Source organism: Vulpes vulpes, chromosome 1 (assembly GCF_048418805.1).
Source record: "Vulpes vulpes isolate BD-2025 chromosome 1, VulVul3, whole genome shotgun sequence".
Lineage (NCBI taxonomy): Eukaryota > Metazoa > Chordata > Mammalia > Carnivora > Canidae > Vulpes > Vulpes vulpes.
The window spans coordinates 139,811,698-139,833,958 of record NC_132780.1 but is presented as its reverse complement, the minus strand read 5'-3'; the positions used below and the strand labels follow the sequence as shown (position 1 = coordinate 139,833,958).

Sequence of the window (22,261 nt, the reverse complement as noted above, 5' to 3'; positions counted from 1 at the left end):
AAACTTCTACCAGTGCACCATCTGAGCTTCATTGGCATTGTTCTGCATATCAAGTAATGTTTACCAAGACCCTGTGTTGAGCAGTGGGCAACCCCAAGCATTTTCAACATTAATATCAATCACCTTCAAGGGGTTGGCAGTTTACGTGGAAGGTCAATGTAGTGAGCTCAAGAAGAGCCAGAAGAGCTAAAGATCTGGGGTGGTGCAGCTCAGTGGGCTGCAGGAGCCAACCAAGAGGGGCAGGCTGCAGGGAAGGAACATGCATGTGGGGCACCTGGGTCTGCCGGGCATAGAAAAGGGAGGGGCTACGGGATGGGGTGGAGCAGAGGGTGACTGTGGGAAACAGGACTGAAAAAGTTGAGTGCATCATTGTTGAAGGAACCCAAGGAATGACTATGGACTTAGAAAATTTCCCAGATCTGGAGCTGCCAAAACTGAGCAGGACGGGGCTAGGTAAAAATGGTGCTGTAGGAAGGCTCACCTGGCTGGGTGCCCTGTAGATGGGGAATGCTGGGAGGTGAGTAAGAACCCATTTATCCTGTTGAATTTTAGGAATGAAACTTTGAGGGCTTGGACTAGGGTGGTGACATGAATATAGAAAGGGGGATAGAGAAATGGAAGGTTTCAGGCCCCCAGTTCTAGCCCTCACTACCATGTGACCTTGAGCAGGTTACTTAATTTCTTGAATCTCAGTTTCATCGTCTGCATGCGGAAGCTAAAAACACCTCACAAGACTGTTGTGTGAGGGTTTGGCTTGTGTCCCACCCAGCACACATGCTGTTGCGGGTGCTCAGCAGAGTATGAGCCCTCTTGTGGGGTACAGGGCCCAATTTATAACCTGTGGGGAGGAGTCTGGGGAGTGTTCAGAGGGCTCTCTAGGGGCTGACTCTGGGAGCCTGGACAATGGTGCAGCCTTGACAGAAGCGGATGGAGCTGTGGAGGCCTCTGGATTCAGTTTTGGGAAGATTCTACTAATTCAGAACCCCCCGCCCTCACCCCAGCCCTGTGGATTGTGCTTCTGTGAAACCATGGCTTCTAGTTTCAGCTGGGCCCTCAGTGCTGCTGGCCAGCAACCAGCTCTCCAACCCTGGTTGCCACTGGGTGAGACCAATGAGGCACTGAGGGCGCAAAGTTTAAGGCGGCTTCTGGTTTTCAGGCTGCCCGTGTACCTACATGATTCCCCTTGATGGGGTGTTCCACACCACACCCCTTGTCAAGCTCTTGTCTGCCCTTCCTTCGTTCAGGAGACAACCTGGCTTTGTTTATTCATTGACAAGTTCAAACAGCTCAGCGTGGGCCCACTCAGGTTCCTGCCTCTGCTCCCTTGTGGATACTGACATTGGGTCTCATCCCAACCTGATTTTCTTCCACTCAGAGATGGACACATCTCTCCTCTTGGCCAGAGAGAACCTTCTTCCTATACATGAGTTTTCCACATCTTCTGTGGCTCCTGGGACCTCACCCCCTTCAGTCTCCTGGCTGAAACCAAACCTCAAACCTTTACTCTCTAGTTCTCATTCCTTCTCCTCCTGTCCTTACAGACAGATGTCTGAAAAGAATGTGCCCTCAGATTTTGCTCCTCAGTTGACACAGCTCACTTGGGCTGGTTCCTGCCTATGGAAGGTGTACGTGGCACAGAGGAGGGACCCGGTTGGATTTGCTGCAGAGGGCTCCTGCCCTCCACAGGGACTGTCATCATCAGGGCACCTGCAGCCTCCATATTGCCACACCCAATGGACACTTCACTCCTTATCTTTCTAGACTCTGCTACTTTTGACGTTGGACAGCTTTCTCCTTTTTGCTCCTCTCATTTCTCTTGGTTTCCTTCATTCCACCAACAAATCTCTCTGCAACTGTTTCTTGAGCACACTCCTCTGTGCCAGGCTCTGGCATGTATCATAACACCATGCCCCTGCTTATGGGGAGTTGATAGACTTGGCATGAGGGAAGAAGGTAAAAAAATATAAACAGATGTCAGATGCTAGTAAATGCTACCAAAAAAATAGAACAGAGAAGGTGGGTGGGGGGGATAGGACAGGGGCTGGGGCGGTGGGGGAGGGTCCCTCTAAGAGAGTGACATTGTCACCAGAACCTGAAAAAAGTAAAGGATGCCCCAGGAGAGGAGTGTTCTGGGCAGAGTGAAGAGCAAATGCAAAAAGTCTTGAGGGAGGAGCCTGCTTAGGATGTTTGAAGAAGCCATTCTAGCTAGAGGAAATTGAAGAGGGGCAGAGTGGGAGAAAGAAATGTCAAGGAAGAGGATGGGCCAGGTCACATGGGCCCCGAAGGTCATTTCAAGTACTTTGTCTTTTATATTGAGAAGAGATGAAATACTCTCCAAGTCTTTTGAGCAGAAGAGTGATTTTTAAATGATCGCTGAGGCTGCTGTAGGGAGCATGGTGCATCAGGCGGCTCGGGCTGCCATAACAAAATACCTCAAACTGGGTGGCTTGAATAACAGTGGGGTATTTTCTCACAGTTCTGGAGGCCAGAAGTCCCAGATCAAGGTGTCGGCAGGGCCTCACTTCCTCTGAAGGCACTAGGGAAGGATCTGTTCCAGGCCCCCCTCCCAGCTTCTGGTAGCTCCTGGTCTTAGGCAGCAAAACGCCAACCTTCACACAGCAGCGTTCTCTCTGTGTGACTGCCTGCGTCCTAATTTCCCCTTTTTATAAGGGCACCAGTCGTACTGGATTAGAGACCCACCCTACTCCGAGATGATCTCATCTTAATAGCTAATTACATCCACAATAACCCGATTTCCAAATAAGGTCATTCTGAGGTACTGGGGGCTAGGACTTCAACCTAAGAATTTGGGGGAGATGCAATCCAACCCATAGTACAGTTTGATCCACATAATAGACAGATTGTTGAAAGGCAAGCAAGGGTGAAAGTAGGGAGACCAGTTAGGAAGTCCTTGCAGTAATCCAAGGAGAGAAGCTGCTGGTGGGGGTGATGAGAAGTGGTAAGTCTGGATGTATTTTGAAGAATCAGGTGACATCCTTTGTTGGTGGACTGGATGTGGCGTGTGTGGGAAAGAGGGGAGTCACAGAGACTCCTGGGTTTCAGGCCTGAGTAACTGGAATAGAGGTGGGTGTCTTTCTCTCCTAAATGCTCTTCTCCCTTGGGGACCTTCCTCAGCAGCCTTTGCAGGGTCCTCCTCCTGGGCAGGTCCATCGGCTGTTGGATTCTTCAGGGCTCCAGCTTCGGCTGCTTCTCCAGTCTCTCCTGATCCATAGGATCTTTCCCATGTTGAAGCCAAATATCCTGAATATGCTTTTTGGGTCACTCCTACAGGCCCTGGCTCTGGAGGATGCTGAAGGAGGAAGACATGGAAGCAGGACGACCCTGAAAGATTAAGCGTCTTAATCCTGAAACAGGTAGCCGCTCCGAAATGTTTTGTGATGAAGGGGTCCTAATAGTATTTCTTTGGTATCTATGGAGTGGAAAATGTGCCAATAAGGGCAGAAAGGCTGCTGTGGGTCTGGTCACCCATAATTTCTAGAAGAGTTTCTTTGGGAAATGGTTGGTGATTGTGGATTCACATATTGGCATTCGGCATCACTTGGAATGTGCCTTGTCTCTCTCAACTTTGCAGAGTGGTTGTGAATAGTGAAGGTGACAGAGGACAGTCACTGGTGGTAGCTCTAGATGTGTTCAGGGGGAATTAAATTAGACCTTTCTGGAGAATTGTAGTAGAGAAGGCTGCTCTGAGAAACCCCACAGAGCCTATAAGAGGCAGATTCTTGAACCAAGGAGCTTTGATCTGGCCCTGGACATTTCTAGGGTTTTTGTTTGTTTGTTCAAATCATCTCTAGCCCTGTGTTTTCTTCCAGACTCAGTGTATCCCTCTAGAAAATGGGCACATAGCTGTGATTCCTTTGCCACGTCTCATGCAGAAGTTGTCTGAAGGGTCAATAAGTTTGTGTATAAACAGATTTTTTTTTGTTAATGTTTATTTTTTTTTATTTTTATTTTTTGTTAATGTTTAAATCCTGGCATGGCAAGAGATGACCGTTTCCCACAATCCTCAGTAACAATGGGGAAAGGAGGGTGGTGGGTGTCTAATTTGATTGTCTTGGTATGCGCAGGTTCTTTTTCTTGGCAGGTGCCATACTTTTCATCTCTCTTATGTGAGACTGAAAGTTGATTGCCTCTTTTTTTGTTGTTGTTGTATTTGATTTTTTTTTAAGATTTTCTTTATCTATTCATGAGCGACACAGAGAGAGAGAGAGGCAGAGACACAGGCAGAGGGAGAAGCAGGCTCCACGCAGGGAGCCTGACATGGGACTTGATCCCGGGTCTCCAGGATCACACCCTGGGTTGCAGGCAGCGCTAAACCGCTGTGCCACCAGGGCTGCCCTGTGCTTGATTTTGATTTAATTTTTAAGCCATTGTGTCTTGGGGTTCCAGCAAGAAACAGGTGTTTCATTCAAGTGGAGACATCCAAAAGACTCTCCTGAAGAGACTGTTTAAGTGGTGTAGGCAGGGTTAAGAGATCCGAGCACAAGATGTGGAACTACCCCATGGCTAGCTATGTGTGAGGGAGCTGTTACCATGCGTAGTCCTGAAAGAAGAAAGAGGAAAGGATCGGTTATTAGAACTGGAAAGAGAAGCTCCATGGAAAGGCTCTCTCTGGTGGAGAGATGCAGTCAGCCTTCAGCCACACAGCTGGGAAAGAGCCAAGAGACGAAATATCCTCATCAAACTCCCTTGTCAGTTCTCCTGTCTCCTTTTTTTTTTTTTTTAAGATTTTATTTATTTATTTATTTATTTATTTATTTATTTATTTATTTATGAGAGAGGCAGAGACACAAGCAGAGGGAGAAGCAGGCTCCATGCAGGGAGCCCGATGCGGGACTGGATCCCGGGTCTCCAGGATCAGGCCCCGGGCCTAAGGCAGCGCTAAACTGCTGAGCTACCCGGGCTGCCCAGTTCTCCTGTCTCCTGATGGTGTATTCTGTTAGGCACACTCAACCAGAAGCTAGATGGCTGGGAGCCAGGCTGGTGTTTTCCATAGAGATCAGACCCTTGGGAAGAGGGGCAGGCACAGAACTGAGTGCAGAAGTGGGGATAGAGAGGTGCAAACAGGAAATATCTATCCAAGCAAAGATGCAGATTGCTTGGATTATATTGCAAGGGATGTTTCTATCCAAAGAGGCGTTTTTTGTTTGGTGGAGTAAGTGAAACTTTGCATTATGAGGTCAGCCACCTAGAACTGTTGGCTGTGAGGGCTGGAAGGAGCAACAGAAATCTTCTAGTCAAACTTCATCCTTTTTGCAATTGGGAAGACTCAGGAAAGTCAAGTGACTTGCTCAAGGCCACTCATAATTTCTTGAAAGTGTTTCTTGAAAGCCAACACAAAACCACTTGAAACAGTTAAGAAATGGTGTCTCTTGCAAGAACATGCAGGAGAAAGCTGTGAATTGGTGCTTTCTTCTCATTTATCAGTCGGACCCTTTGGGGTTGTGACCATTGTCAAACCCAATTCGAAGGGGCTCCCACAGTACAGGGAATTAATCAAATGGCTCATGGTACCTGTGAAGGTCCGGTATAGGGTGGATTGCATTGTGGGTGTGAAATAGCAGCCGACATCAACATGATGTCAACCATCCAGTATCTTTTCATCTCTCTGTTACTCTTCTGTGATGTCAGTTCATCCCCAGGTTGGCTTTTCTCAGGGAGGCCGAATGGCTGCGGAAGTTCCTGGGCTCATAGTTGAATCCGTTTGGCTTGAAGGAAAGAAGCATCCTTGCCAGTAACTTCTTAAAAGACTGAGAAAGTATCATTCTCAGAATTCCATCCCCAGCACACCAACCTTGGCATTTCATTGGCCAGAACCACATGCCCACTCCTCAGCCAATCCCAGTAGTCAGGTAGATGCTGTCTGTTGATTGGCAGGGCTGGGAGGTTTTTCTGATTGGTCTGTCCCTCTCCTGGAGGAGTGCAAGGCGAGGAGGAGGAGACAGAGGTGACTGTTGCTTGGGGAAGAAGGAAAGTGGCTACCAGGAGAGTGGCTGCTGACATCCACTATACTGGATCAGCTCTAGAAACCTTACTCATTTAAACTAATTATTGGAAGTAATAGTGAGAGGACACCTGCTTTTAACAAGTGAAGGTCTGAATCCATAGCTTGGTTTCAGGCAGAACCTTCCCAGTTCCCATCGTAAGGCTTGCAGTTAGCATCTGCTTTTCAGTCTGTTTAAAACGTAGGCTCTTCTAGTAGGTTTTAACCATGCTTTCTACAATTCTGCTTAATTTTTCATATGCTTATTCAACCCTTTTATAGCCAGCGTAAACACTGAACTCATATTCTAGGTTAGTAGAGATTAAATTACATTAATGAGTCTTCTCGTTTAAACCTTATCTATAAAATGGGAGTGAGAATAGCACCTACTTTATAGATTGTTGTAAGGATTAACTGAGGTAATCCAGGTAAAGTGCCCAGTCTTCCAGTAGTTGGCCCAATAAATGTTACCTTTATTAGTGTCATATATCTCAAAATATTGTCACATTTATGTGTTTATGTGCACATTTAATCCAGGAAATTAACTCTCTTCACAGCAAATATATTATTTGTCACTGATTAGTTCAGTTAGAGATGAGGTAAATAAAAGTATTAAAAAATTTAGTGTTTATGGATTTTTTTCCCAATGGAATGCTTTTTATTTTAGAATTCATTTTGGGGAAAATCTAAGAAAGAAAATTTTAGGTAGCATACAGTTAAGTTAAAGTAGATATACTCCCTGAAAAAGAGGGAATTTTCATTTTACAGTAACTTATTAATGTATTCTTAGTTGAAAAGTTTTATAAATTATTGAAGGCCTGGGCAGCCCGGGTTGCTCAATGGTTTAGCGCTGCCTTGGGCCCAGGGCCTGATCCTGGAGACCTGGGATTGAGTCCTGTGTCGGGCTCCCTGCATGGATCCTGCTTCTCCCTCTGCCTGTGTCTCTGCCTCTCTGTGTGTCTCTCATGAATGAATAGATAAAATCTTTAAAAAATAAAATAAAATAAATAAATTGTTGAAGGCCTGTCATGACGTATTCCAGCTGATTTTCCTACCGATGTTCTCAGTTTGGAGGCTCTGGAGGGGGTAAGTGACCCTCCTCAGCTTTGGCTTCCCAAACCAGCTACACCATTGGGCTTCTCTGGGTAGATGGATTTTAGGATCACCAAAGCTAGTCTTGGGTATTTATTTCAGTTGAATTTTAACTGACAAAATGCTGTGAATTATTCTCTGAAGCCTTTAGTACCATAAGGCAGACCTCTCAGAGTCTCAGCAGGGTGAAGTATCTTGATTTGGGGGTTCCCAGATTAGTGATAAGAAGAGCACAGGTTGACCCTGTGCTCCCTCAAGTACTCTCAAGCTTTAGGACAGCCTGTCTTTATTTGATTTAGTGCAGCAGGAGAAATTCACTTGAACACAAGTCTTGATAAATCCAATTCATTTTATAAAGAAGAAACTATTTACTCTCAAGTCACTAATTTAGAATTGTTAGTGTCATTTTCTACCAGTAGAAGGAAAATCTTGCAATACCTAAATAGTTCAGATTAAAAATTGTACCAACAGTTTTTCTTTTTCCACCATTTGACCCCCCAAATGATAAATCTGTTCAGTTGGATTTGGCCTTCAGTTGTGTAGCATATGCCTCTATGTGTGGGAAAGCACACACACACACACACACACACAAGAAACACATGCACAGGGACGGCTGAGTGGCTTAGCGGTTGAGCGTCTGCCTTTGGCTCAGGGTATGATCCAGGAGTCCCGGGATCAAGTCCCACATCAGGCTCCCTGCATGGAACCTGCTTCTCCCTCTGCCTATGTCTGCCTCTGTCTCTGTCTGTGTCTCTCATGAATAAATAAATAAAATATTTTTTAAAAATGAAAAAAAAAAAAAAACCCACACAGGCATAGAGGGAGTTAGGGAGAGAAAGAGAGAATGTAATTTGGTTGAAAACCCCCAGAAAGGAAAGGGTGCTTGTGAGAAAATCAGTGTGTGCATTAGTTGCTGGGAAGCTAGTACTTGTAACAGTTGCATCTTGGAGCTGCCAAAAGAGTATGACTTTTTAAGATGTCTTTTGGAGTCATTAAAAAACCCCAAACATACACCTAACCACCCCTGGCATCCAGAACAGTAATAAAACATTCCTCATTCTGCTTCGCTTCACATGCCTGCTTGGCTTTGCCACAAACATGTTTTGCCTTCCAGCCAGGGATTAAGCTTCTGTGTGAGGCCATGACTGGTGTGAAAGCAACTTCTCTGTCATTGCTTTTTTTTGGGGGGTGGGGGGGGGGTGGGGGAACTGCTTGCATGCCTGTGTGAAATTCTGAATGGAATTCTGGAATTGCAGCACCAAAGAGGGTTTTGAGGTCTGTGCCTTCCTGCCAGGCTGTTTGAATGGTCTTCATCTTGACTGACAAAAGGTGACCTAATCCTGACATGTCACTGACCTCTAACATTTCATGGATCCTCGGTAAACAAGGACATGAACTAAGATGTGTCTTTCTCATGAAAAAGCAGACTGTTCGGCAACACACCACATAATGCAGTTACTGCCCTGTTCACAGCCTCATTCTTGGGCACAGTGTCACCGTTTGAGTCCTGTTTGTGTTCTCACATATGCTCCTACAGCACAGTCCTCAACTGTTCTAGTAGACATTCCATCTTCATTCAGATTCCTTACCACTTGTTTTTATTCAGGTGTATCTCTCTCTACAGCAGGCTATTCGGTGTGTATAGTTATAGCTCAGTGTTCATTTGGACAGACGTTACCACAACCCTGTTGCTTTAATCAGCTTGGGCTGCCATAACAAAATACCACAGACGAGTGGCTTAAAATAGAAATTTATTTCTCATGGTTCTGAAGGCTGGGAAATCTAAGATCAAGGTGTTGGCAACGCAGGTTTCATTCTGAGACCTCTTATGTTGGTCTGTAGGCGACCGCCATCTTGCTATGTGCTCACTTGACCTCTTCTTTGTGCCCTTGTGAAAAGAGGAAGCTCTGGTGACTCTTCTTATAACGACATTAATCCCATCATGGGGCTCCACCCTTGTGACTCATCTTAACCAAGTTGGTTCCCAAAGGCCCCACGTCCTCATACTATCAGATTGGTGGCTAGGATTTCAACATATGAATTTGGGTTGGGGGTGGGGGCGGACACAGACTTAAAGTCCATAATAATCCTGAATCTTTATTTGTGGCTCCCTTGGAGTGCTTGCAGGGTTGTTGGTCCAGGAGCCCTGCAGTAAGTAGAGAAAGCCTTAGAATTATTGCTGTGAACAGGTACAGCATCTTACAGGTGGCTTGGTGGATTACAAAATTGGAAGACCTTTACTGCAGAATTCAGGGTGACCTAGGTAGACTGGTGATCTCCTTTTCTTTTCAGATCTTGGTTTCCTAGATGAAGATGCCAAGTTGTAGACCGATGCCAAGCGCGGTCAGCCTCCATGAAGTGTGGGTGGTTCAGTATTCAGTATTCCCTGATCACCATCGATAGCATACCTGATGGGCCTCTAAAAAAGAGGCTCTTAAAATGAAAGCCTGGGAAAATGGGTTATTTCTTAGCACTTTATCCTCTTGGGTATTTACTTCCTTTTCATGGGGGAAAGGAGGGCAGTAAATTATAATAAAACTGTTCCTGTTCTATTAGAGATCAGTATCTTACAGGGTCCTTTTAAATGTATACAAGTATGGTAATGTCCATATGGACACAGGCGTGTGTGTAAGCACATACATGCATACACACACAAAAACCTGTGCCAGGTGGAATATTTTAAAATATAATAAGGTCTTTGAAAGTTCCTTTAAACTTTCAAGGAACAGTTAATTTCTGTGTTATATAAACTGTTCCAGGATTTAGAAAAAAGATGGAAAACTTCCAGATTCTTTTTTCAAGCAAACATGACCCTGATAACAAATCTGGCAAGCCCCCAAAGGAAAGCTGTATACCAGTCTCTCTTAGGAATGTAAAAATTTTAGACAAAATTCTAGTGGGTAGATTTCAACAATAGAGTGTGTGAATGTTCCACCATATGCAAGTAGGTTATGGAATGCAGGAATGGCTTCATATATATAGATTTTCATTTGATTGACATAAATTATTTAAGTAAAAATATGCAATAATCTCATTAATTCCAGAAGAACATTCAGTCAATTCAACTTCTAATTATTACAAACCACTTAAAAAAGAATATATAAAATGACCATTCCTTCATGTGATAAGGAAGATTGAGTTCACAGAGCCTCCTGTCATTATACTTTTGGGGGCCCCAATAAAGGCATCATTGGATATGGCTGCAATCAAAACAAAAAGCCCATGTATAAAGTTACAAAAATAGTAACTTTAGAAAATAAATATTGTAAGGAAAACGGTAAAATTATCATTGCAGATTGCTTAGTTGTAGATCAAGAAGTCTTAAAGAGATTACTTGTATATAGTAAGATAAAAACTAAGGATTTGGAAATCCTGGGTGGCTCAGTAGGTTAAGCATCTGATTCTGGATTTCGGCTCAGGTCATGATCTCAGGGTCTTGAGATCAAGCCCCGTGTCAGGCTCCACACTCAGTGTGGTGTCTGCTTGAGATTCTCTCTCCTTCTCTCGTTGTCCCTGCCCCCAATCCCACTGATCTCTCTCACGAGTTCTTTCTTTCTAAAATAAATAAATAAAACCTTTTTTTCTAAAGATTTTATTTATTTATTCATGAATGACAGAGAGAGAGAGAGAGAGAGAGAGAGAGAGGCGCAAAGACACAGGTGGAGGGAGAAGCAGGCTCCATGCAGGGAGCCCCACGTGGGACTTGATCTGGGGTCTCCAGGATCACACCCTGGGCTGCAGGTGGCACTAAACCGCTGTGCCACCGGGGCTGCCCAATAAGTAAAATCTTAAAAAAACAAAAACAAAAACAAAAAACAAAAAACAACCCAAACCAAAAACCTAAGGATTTGGATACTTCTGAAATCAGTTCATGAGTTTATTGCCATTCCTCTCAAAGTCCCATCAGGATTTTAAAAATTTCACAACAGGGTTATCAGTCCGTATGGAAAGATAAGTAGAATTCTGGAAATGGCTGTGGGACAAGGGAGTTATATCTATTGGATATTACAATATATAGTTGAACCAGATGTTAAAGTATACTATAAGGTCTTTGTAAGTAAAACACTGTGATGCTGGCATAAGCGAGGAAGCAGGTAAGCAAAGCAGGATAGTTCAAAAGCAGACCCAGGCATAAACGATTTGCTAAGTCATAAAGAAGTCATCAGAAATCAGTGGGGAAGGAAAGATTATTCAATAAATAATTTTGATGCATAGTTAGCAATTTGGAAAAAATCATTCTAACTTCATCAAAATGAATTACATATTGATTAAACAATTAAGTGCAAAATGTAGAGGCATAGGAAATCTACTGAACTGAATATTGCTTAGAAACAAAAGAAAAACACTTGGATAGGAAAAGAATAGTCAAACTATAGAAAAAAAATCAAGATTTCTTCCCATAAAAATACGGGGTATTTGGGGGTAACAATAGATTGGAAAAATACAGAGTATTATGGGGTAACAATACATTGGGAAAAGCTCTGCAGTACCATGACAGAATTAGTATCTTTATTTTGTGACATGCTCAAACAAATTTTAAAAAACTAATTTAAAAAATTTCAAACCTTGCTGGGACACTTGACTAGATGACTACATACAATACCATACAAATATGTGGGAAATGATCAATTTCATAATAAGAGATATGTAGATTAAAATGGCAGCAAAATACTAATTTTAACATATTAGCCAAAGCATACATTTTTATTTTTTAATTTTTTTTTAAAGATTTCATTTATTCATGAGAGACAGAGAGAGAGAGAGAGAGAGAGAGAGAGAGAGGCAGAGACACAGGCAAAGGGAGGAGAAGCAGACTCCATGCAGGGAGCCGGACGTGGGACTCCATCCTGGGTCTCCAGGATCACGCCCTGGGCGGAAGGCAGCGCTAAACCGCTGAGCCACCCAGGGATCCCAAAGCATACATTTTTAAAGATAGATTTATTTATTTATTTATTTATTTATTTATTTATTTATTTATTCATTCATTCATTCATTCATTTATTCATTTATTTATTTATTTATGATAGACATAGAGAGAAGCAGAGACACAGGAGGAGGGAGAAACAGGCTCCATGTCGGGAGCCCGACGCGGGACTTGATCCTGGGACTCCAGGATCGCGCCCTGGGCCAAAGGCAGGCACCAAACCGCTGAGGCACCCAGGGATCCCCCAAAGCATACGTTTTTAATGGTAATCCCCAATTCTGGTAGTATCATAATATTGCAAAAATGGTTATACAATATATTAAAAAGCCATATCATTAATTCATACATTTTGATCCAGTAATACGACTTTTATGGACCATTTTCCCACATTCCCTCTATGAAGGAAATAATACACAATATTTAATAAGCTATTTCGACAGAGATGCTCCCTGATGCATTATTTACAAACTAGGCACACACACGCTCAAAATTAATATCCAACTGTTGCGTAACTATAAAATAAAATAGTTCTTCTCTCAGCATAATACTGTACTATAATTAACAATTATTTTGAAGATATGTAGTAATGTAACATGATATTTACAATATAATTTTATGTATAGAAATTGAAGCATAAATTGGGGTGGAGTTTCACTATGGAATACAGCTATATTGCTGTGCAATTAAATTGAATGAACCATAGTTGCCTATGACAACAGGGAAGGATCTCGGGAACACAACTTAAGTAAAAAAGGGAGTTGCAGAATAGCTACAATGTGATCCCAATTACATCAAGTTCAGATACATGTAAAAGTAGTGAAGTAGCATTTAGACATCCACATGCATGTGCCAAGCAAGCATAGAAAAAGATGTGGGAGGAGCCCATGGAGCTATCTAGGGGATGGTAAAGTTCTCTTTCTCAAGCTGGGCTAGGGAGATAGGTATATATATTATTGCTCTTTTTTTAATTTAAAGAAATTTTTAATTTCTGAATATTTCATTAATTTATTTGAGAAGGAGCTTGCAAGTGGGAGGAGGGAGGGGCAGAGGGAGATGAAGAAGCATGGAGACCAACATGGGGCTCAATCCCAGGACCCTGGGGTCATGACCTGAGCCTAGGGCAGATGCTTAACCGACAGAGCCACCCACGCTTCCCCCATTGCTCTTTTTTTTACCTTAACATAAGCTACAAGCATTTTTAATTTTTTAAAGTATTTTAATACAAAGGGGTATTAAAACCCATATTCACTGATGACAATTATGTACAAAATATGTATCCCTAATAAAGATGGTAAGAAAGCATATAGGTAACAGTGAGTTAGGGAAGTGAAATTATGGTTGGTTCCATCTTTCATTTTCATTCATTTCCAGGCACACCTTTTTTTTTTTTTTTTTTTTTTTTTTTACTGTCCTGCACTTTATTGCACTTTGCAGAGTTTTGTGGCAATCCTGTGTTGGGCACGTCTGTCAGTACCATTTTTCCAACAGCATTTTCTCACATTGTGTCTCTGTGTCACATTTGGGTAATTTTCACAATATTTCAAACCTCTCCGTTACTTTTTGTATTTGTTACGGTGATCTGTGGTCAGTGTTCTCAGATATTACTATTGGAGCCCTGAAGAGGTGACTGCATTGCTGCTGTCTCATGATAAAACCTTAATAGATGAGGAGTTGCTTCCTGTGGATGAGCAAAGAAAGTGGTTTCTTGAGATGGAATCTACACCTGGTGAAGATGCTGTGAAGATTGTTGAAATGACAACAAAGGATTTAGAGTATTATGTAAATGTAGTTGATAAAGCGGCAGCAGCAGGTGTTGAGAGGATTAACTCCAGTTTTGAAAGAAGTTCTGTGGGTTATATGCTATCACATAGTATCACGTGCTGCAGAGAAAGCATTCGGAAAGGAAGAGCCAAGTGATGCAGTAAATGTCACTGTTATCTTATTTTAAGAAACTGCCACAGACACCCCAATCCTCAGCTGCCACCACCACCCTGATCAGTTGGCAGCCATCTACATGGAGGCAGGACCCTCCTCCAGCAGATGATAGTTTGCAGTTTTTAGCAATAAAGTATTTTATTTTATTTTTTAAAAGATTTATTTATTTATTTGAGGGGGGAGGGGCAGAGGAAGAGGGAGAGAGAGTCTTTTAAGCAGACTGTGTACTGAGCACAGAGCCCAATGTGGGGCTCGATCTCACCACCTTGAGATCATGACCCAAGCTGAAGCCAAGAGCCTGACGCTCAACTGACCGACCCAGGTGCCCCAGCAATAAAGTATTGTAAATTAAGCTATGTAATTTATTTTTTAGACATAATGCTATTGAACATTTAATGGACTGCAGTATAGTATAAACATAGTTTTATATGCACAGAGAAACCAAAAATTCATTTGAAGTACTTTATTGCTATATTCACTTTATTGCAATGGTCTGGAACTGAACCCACAATCTGTCTGAGGTATTCCTGCCTGCATGTGTTTACATTACTTTTTTTTTTTTAAAGAAAGGAAAATTGAAGGAGACTTCTGCAATTATACTTAAGCTTCCAGTGGAGTGAGTGCCATTGCTCAGAGAGTGATAGACTTCACCACTGAGGCAGAAGGGCAGGTGGATCGATTGATTGATTTTAAAGATTTTATATATTTAAGAGACAGTACACAAGGGGGGGGGAGGGTCAGAGAGAGAGACAGACAGACAGACAGACTCCCTGCTGAGCAGGGAGCCCCATACAGGTCTCCATCCCAGGACCTCGGGATCATGACCTGAGCCAAAGGTAGATGCTTAACTGATTGAGCCACCTAGATGCCCCGAGATGTATTTAAAATGCAAAAGGAATGTATTTGGAAAAATAAATGTATCCATGATTAGTCACTGAGCATCTTTTTTGTGTGAGAAAGTCTTGACCAAGCTTATATTCTGAAAAAAATCTCTTGGATACTGAGTTTATTGCATTGCTGAAATAGATGAATTAGAAAAGCTGGTATTTCTTTGGGTTCCTTCAAAACGTTTTAGCTAAAAAAACAAAAACAAAAACGTTTTAGCTTACCATTTTGTCAGAAAAATAATACAGTGATTTGAAATATTCTTACAAGAACTTAATGGAACCTGAAGTCAAGCAGACACTAGAACTAAACCTCAATTGGAAGAAAATACAGAGGATGGAGGAACATGTCAGAAGACACCATGAGGATGAAATCAGGAAGTTCTTGGATCATATGACCCATTCGTTGCTCATAAATAAAATGGAAAAGGAGGGGCAGCACTGTGTAATAAATTTTAAAAGACTCAAGAGACCTATCAACCAAATTCCAATGCAAATCTTGTTTGGACCCTGATTTAAACAAACCAACTCTGAAAAGACATTTAGGAGACAGTTGGGAAAATTGGGACACTGATTGGATATTTGATATTATAAAATTATTCATTTTTAGGTGTGATATCGTTATTTATGGTTTTATTTTAAAGATACTGCTATAGTGTTTGTGAACAAATAAAATGTCAGATATTTACTTTAAAACAATCCAGTGGAGAGTTTGAGTATACTAAGTATAAAAACTCCATATTTTGGAGGTTAATTTATGGATGAATGCTACATCCAGGATTTATGTTAAAATAATCCAGGTGGGGGTGCCTGGGTGGCTCAGTCAGTTGAGTGTCTGCCTTTGGCTCTGGTTGTGGTCCCAGGGTCCTGGAATCAAGCCCCACATTGGACTCCTTGCTCAGTGGGAAGCCTCCTTCTCTCTCTTCCTCTGCTGCTCCTCCTGCTTGTACTCCTTCACCTCTCTCTTGCTCTATCAAATAAGTAAATAAAATCTTAAAAAATCCAGGTGTAGGTTCCATAGTGGGATGCAGATGAAATAAAGTCCAGCCATGTATGAAAATTGAAGCTGGGCAGTGAGTACAAATATTCTTGTTACTTTTGTATATATGTTTAGGATTTTTAATAATGAAATATAAATAAGAGTAATACATATTCATAGCTGAAAATGTATAATGTATAGAAAAGTATAAAGAAGGAAATGAAAGTCACCTACATTTCCACCCCCTGGAGATAACTACTATCAACATTTTCCTTAGAGTCCTTCTATACCCTTTCCTTAGGCATTATAATACATACTTTTATTCATACCCACTTTTTAAAAAAAGGTTTTATTTATTTATTCATGAGAGGAGGCACACAGAGAGAGAGGTATAGACATAGGCAGAGAGAGAAGCAGGCTCCATGCAGGGAGCCCGATGTGGAACTCAATCCCAGGACTCCAGGATCACGCCCTGGGCCGAAGGTGGCACTAAACTGCTGAGCCACCCGGGCTGTCCCACATCCCACTTTTAAACAAGAAATTATACTATCTATATTGTTTTGTATCCTGCTTTTTTGTATTGTGGACACTATTGTGCTTTAGTACATTTAGATCTTCCTCATAACTTAATATCATGGCTGTGTACTATTTTAATATGTGAAAACACACACATACCATAATTTATTCATCTAACCAGTCCTTTACAAATGGATGTTCAAGTTGTTTCATTTTTTTTTTCCTATTCCAACAATTCTGCATGCTTATTTCTCCTGACAGATATCTAGAAAATCCAAGGGTTTGTGTAAGGCTTTTTGCTCTATCATGGCTTACGACTTGTTGGAAATATAATATCATTTTGAACTCCATCCTGCAGCATATATGATTACCCGTTTCATCATATTCTCAGCAACATTGGGTGTTGCATAGTCACAATATTTTAAATGTTTGTCAATCTGATATAGGGATAAAGAATATATTATTTTAATTTGCATTTTTAAAATTACTAGTGAGTTGAAAATCTTTCTGTATATGTTTATGAGTATTTCTTTCTTTCTTTCTTTCTTTTTTTTTATTCATGAGAGAGACAGGCAGAGACACAGGCAGAGGGAGAAGCAGGCTCCATGCAGGGAGCCCGATGCGGAACTCGATCCTGGGTCTCCAGGATCACGTCCTGGGCCAAAGACAGGCACTAAACCACTGAGCCACCCAGGGATCCCTGTATGTCAGTATTTCTTATTGAAATTTCTTATTTCTTTATGACTAGGCACTTATATCTTTCCCCTCAATTATTTTTTTTAAATTTATTTATTTATTTTTTTTATTTATTTATGATAGTCACAGAGAGAGAGAGAGGCAGAGACACAGGCGGAGGGAGAAGCAGGCTCCATGCACCGGGAGCCCGATGTGGGATTCGATCCCGGGTCTCCAGGATCGCACCCTGGGCCAAAGGCAGGCGCCAAACCGCTGCGCCACCCAGGGATCCCATTTCCCCTCAATTATTATACTTATCTCTCCACTTCTGATTCATAAAGGTTCTTTACATATTAAGACACTAATATTTCATATATTGTATAAATTGCAGGTTTTCTCCTGAGTTTGTTGTCATTTAACCATAGGTCATTTTTGAACAATCATTTGTTTAGAATTATTTTAGTAGATCTTTAAAAGTTGTAAACTTAGATTTTTTTTCCTTTGAGCCTTTGTAATTTTCTACATTTTTCTTTTTGTAATCTTACTGAATATTTTACTGATGGGTTTCATTATATAGCATTGCCCTCCAAAGTTTGCTTTTTAATTTTAATATCTTTATTGTTTATTAAATATTTGTGGTGGAAAAATACATTTTAAAAAATTTACCTGTAATTTCATACAGTGCATCAGGTAAAATTTGGTAATTTACATTTCAATAATTTTTCTTTTTTTTTTCCCAATAATTTTTCTATGTGTGTATATTAGTTACACTTGCTGCTGAAAAGGTTAAAACCCCAAATTATAACTTGACACAGTATAGATTTGTATCTTGGTCCAACATAGATGCTTCTGATTGGTGGTCAGCCGTCCAGTGAGTAATTCAGTGACTCAGCGTCCTTCCATTTTATGATTCTTCCATTCCCTACGGCTTTGGGGTCCTCTCCTCTACTTGGCAGTTAGAGGAAGGGAGCATAGAGAAGGCATGTCACTTACTAACCACCTCATCTTGAAAGTGCTTCATGTCACCTCTGCCTATATTCCCTTGGTGGGAATAGTCACATAGATGCACCTATGTAGAGGGGATGCTGGGAAATGTAGTCCCTGGCTGAGTAACAGCTTTCCAGTGGAAATCCTACACTCTGGAAATTGCATTAATATTTGTTGGACATTTAGTGGAATCTGCCACCATTTGTTATATTTATAATGTATATGATACATGTTTTCTTTACAAAATGGAATCATCTTAGTTTTGAATTTTAGCATCATTTTTTAAAAAGATTTTATTTATTTATTTGAGAGCAAGAGAGAGAGAGTGCGTGAGGGTAGGGGCAGAGGGAGAGGGAGAAGCAGGCTCCCCGCTGAACAAGGAGCCTGACACTCACTGGGGCTTGATCCTATGACCCTGAGATCAAGACCTGAGCTGAAGGCAGACACTTACCTGATTGAGCCACCCTGGTGCCCCCTTAATGTCATTTTGTGAGCTTTCGTGTCTTTAAATCATTTCCAAAAACAAGAGTTTTAATGTCTATGTATTATTCTTTGTTTTGATATATCTTAATTGATTTAACCACATTACCATTATGGTACAGTTAGGTTTCCCTAGATTTTTATTATTTTGAATACTACTGCTATAAATGCCCTCATGGATAAATCTTTGAGTATTCTCTGATTATTTCCTCAGGGAAAATTCTTGGGAATGAACTTGCTCAGTGTTAAGGCTGGTGATGCATATTACCAGATGGACCTTCAGAAATGTGAACTTATTTACACTCTTATCAGCATGGTCTGAAGATTCTTATTTCAGAGCACTCTGGACTATCGTGGGCATTATGGTTGTTTTGGCTTTTGCCACTTCGATTGTTGAACACAGTGCTGCACCGTTTTAATTTGTAAGCTTTCTCTACAGAGTTTAAACGTTTTTTCATGAGTCCATCAGTAATTGTATGTGTGTGTGTATGTAAGAATTGTTGCCTCTTTGCACTTTTCCATTTTTATTTTGAAGTGTTCCATTTTCTTTTGAATCATTTGTAAGAGATTTTTATGCAGTATGTATTAACTTGTCATGTTCTAAATATTTTTATCTAGCTTCTCCTTTCCTTGATTCTAGTTTGTGACCTCATTTCTTAAGATTAACACTACAGTCAGAATCGTAATGTGTGCTCTCATACCCACTGAATCTACCTGGTTAGCAGTACTTCTGAGATTAATAACATTTTTAAAAAGCAAAGCAGACTCTTTTTTCTGACGCATCATATGGTTTGAATGTTCTTACTGTGAAATTTTAGTTATCTTGAAATGGGAGAGTTTAAAGTAGTCATCGAGAAAATGGACTAAAGAAAAAAGATTTGGGACTCTGGATTTTTTTTTAAAGATTTATTCATTCATTCATTCATTCATTCATTCAGGAGAGACACAAAGAGAGAGGCAGAGACACAGGCAGAGGGAGAAGCAGACTCCCCATGGTAAGCCTGATGCAGGACTCCATCTGAGGACCCTGGAATCACAACCCGAGTCAAAGGCAGATGTTCAACCACTGAGCCACCCAGGTGTCCCAGGCCTCTGGATTTTTACCCTTGGAGATAGTGAGATTGCCTTCTTTATCTTCTCTGGAGAATTAAGAGCAGCAGTGAGGCAGGTTGATGGTATCTGAGGATTCCATGGTTTTAGCTAAGTGAGAAGCAGAGGGTCTCAGAGACCCTCTGGCTGTTTTTCATGTTAGATCTTATTAAGGACACACATGGTAAAGTGGCAGGGAGCCAACCAGAGGTCAGGTCGCTGAGTAGTAGTCTCTCCTCTGCCACTGACTGTGACCCTGAGCAAGTCACTTGTCCACTTGAGCCCTCAGTGTACTCATCAGCAGAACTCAGGGGGTTGTTGTAGGCGATGTTTTGGATGCATGAACTCCTGGGCTGTTCAGTGGAGTTCTCCACGAGGCCTCATTGACATTCACCCCTTGTCCTGACCTGTGTCAGATGGATGTGTGGGGAGTGAGAAGAAGGTTAGTCCCATTGGTCTCCTGCGTGATTTATGAAAGAAATCAATCCAGTATATATCTGTTCCAGATATAATGTGATCTAAATGTGATACTCACCTAATAAGATTAGATGAATCTAATATGGTTTTCCTCTAAAACACAAATACTGCGCCACTTTTAATTGTAGTAGCCAAATTAAATTACTCATCCCAAATTAGATTTCTAGCAAACTTAATTTGAACATGAGCTCAGTACTGCAGGCCCTGAGTAATTTTTTAAGATATAAAATAAATCAGTAGGATACTGGTATTGCTCCTCTGGGCGCTTCCGTGGTTACCATAAAAGAGAATAGGTAAACATCTGGAGGAAGCTTGCAGAAATAGAACGGAGACAGAGGCCCTAGTCCTTCAGCTAATCATTGAGAGCTTTTTCCCCTTCCACTGCTTCTGCCCTCACTGGTCTTGGAAGACAGGAGTCAAATAAATTATTGGCAGACTTAGTGATCACTTATGTCTTATTGCTTATGATTGCCTTTCTTCATCTGTTCCTTGACTGAGCCCTTTCATATCTTCCCTGCCCAGGAGGACACTTGGTAGGAAGTGCTCCCTGGATAGTTTATGGAACCACAGGAATTTGGTGAACAACTAGAGACATTTGTAAAATTGCATTAGCTGTTTTTTTTTTTTTTTTCATTTTGTTAGGTGACATTAACTGAAAACCAACCCAAACTGGTTTTAGTTTAGGAATAGATGCTAGCATTAGGTGAGGCTTTATCCAGAGACTCACATGGACTGCTCCAGACCCAGTTTTTCTCCTTCAGTGTTGGTTCCTTCTCCAAGCAGGATCTCTCTTTCTAGCCCCAGAATGGGGCTTTTCTAGCCCACATCCCAGGTCAGTCAGTTTCCCTGTTCTCATCAGGTAGGAGCAAAGATCCTTAATGGATCAACCAAAGGTGTAGAGTTGAGTCCAGTTGCCTCTGGTTGGCTTAATTTGGATCTTATGCTTCTCTATATAAGTACCATGTGGAGGAGATGGGACAGGTTGACTACTTGAAAGGTTCAGGGGATTGTTGGAAAAGTAAGGAGGTTGTGAAGTCAGGGAGGTACCTCCAATCCTCCATGATACATTATGTAGGTCCTTCTGCTTTTCTGAGCATTGTATACCTACCTTCTCTCCTTTGAAGTGTAAACGACCCTAAGAGGTTGGTGGGATTTGTTCATGGATGAGGAGGTGAAGTTCACTGTGGGATCACCTTACCCAAGGCCTTGTCAGTGATAGAGCTGGGACCACGCTCCTTGTCTAATGAGTCTTCCGTTTCTTTTCACTATATCATGCCTTCTTCCTACCAATCCCTCTCACCAGCCCCTCCTTCCCATTTGCCCAACACTAGCACAGGGTTCTTCATTAAATAGACAGTCAGTCAATAGTTGTTAACTTGTTATTGACTGACTGGTGTACCATCAGACCAGCTGTGACCTTTCTATTCATACTTTGTGAATATCATTATAGCAAACACCAATATAGTCGATTCTCAGTCATTAATTTGTAGATTGTTCCTGGTAATTCCGTTTTTCTTTCCCTGAATTATGGGGTTCTTCTAATAGAAAGATGGAGTTTGGATGGCTTGAGGATAGACATACAGGAAGGAGCCAAGGGTAGTGTGTGTGTGTGTGTGTGTGTGTGTGTGTGTGTCTTTGTCTTTGCATGCCTGCAAGTATGTACATGGACCTGCAATTATAAAATTAAGTATGTTTCAGTTCAGCTGAATTTAGATTTGATGCCTTATCTTTTCATTTAAATGTAACTTCCATTGTGAAACTTACTATTGGCAAGGTCCTCATTTGCTTAAATCAAAGACCTGTGAATGGGTGTGCCATTTAGAAACACTTGCAGTAGTACTATATGTTTGCGTTTCATTTTTGAGAAAAATCACAGCTACGTATTGGCTTCTTCCTGCCTAGAAAACCCTTCCCCATCAATATTTCATCTCTGGTTTTATTTCCACCTCCTCTGGGCAGCTTTGTGGACTTACTCCAGCTGTTTCTCTCTATGATGAAGGTCTGCATTCTATAGTAAGCACCTCACTCTATGTCCTGTGATACATGAATTGTTTCATATGTATGAGTTTTATCCCTGAGGTCATTTGGTTAACTGCTTGGCCTTACCACTCTGTGTGTGTGTGTGTGTGTGTGTGTGTGTGTGTGTGTGTGTGTGTGTTTAATCCTCCATAGCACTTACCTCTATGCTAAAGTGAAGTGGGTGATCATTTAGTATTTGGTTC

General features: G+C 41.5%; 1 protein-coding gene across 50 annotated transcripts in view; it reads left to right on the top strand.

Annotated features, from left to right (window-relative positions):
- The window catches only part of TRERF1 (transcriptional regulating factor 1), a 210,138-nt gene that overhangs the window by 81,218 nt on the left and 106,659 nt on the right, over positions 1–22,261 (top strand). For 35 of the 50 annotated variants that reach the window (XM_072732096.1, XM_072732079.1, XM_072732032.1 and 32 more), the window contains one exon: positions 3,292–3,374. The exons of 12 other annotated variants lie outside the window; for them this stretch is intronic. The gene's annotated coding sequence lies outside the window, so the exon portion shown is untranslated. Of the gene's footprint in view, positions 1–3,291; positions 3,375–12,120; positions 12,283–22,261 lie in introns of all 50 variants that reach the window. 3 more of the 50 variants (XM_072732041.1, XM_072732086.1, XM_072732081.1) reach the window with 1 other exon arrangement.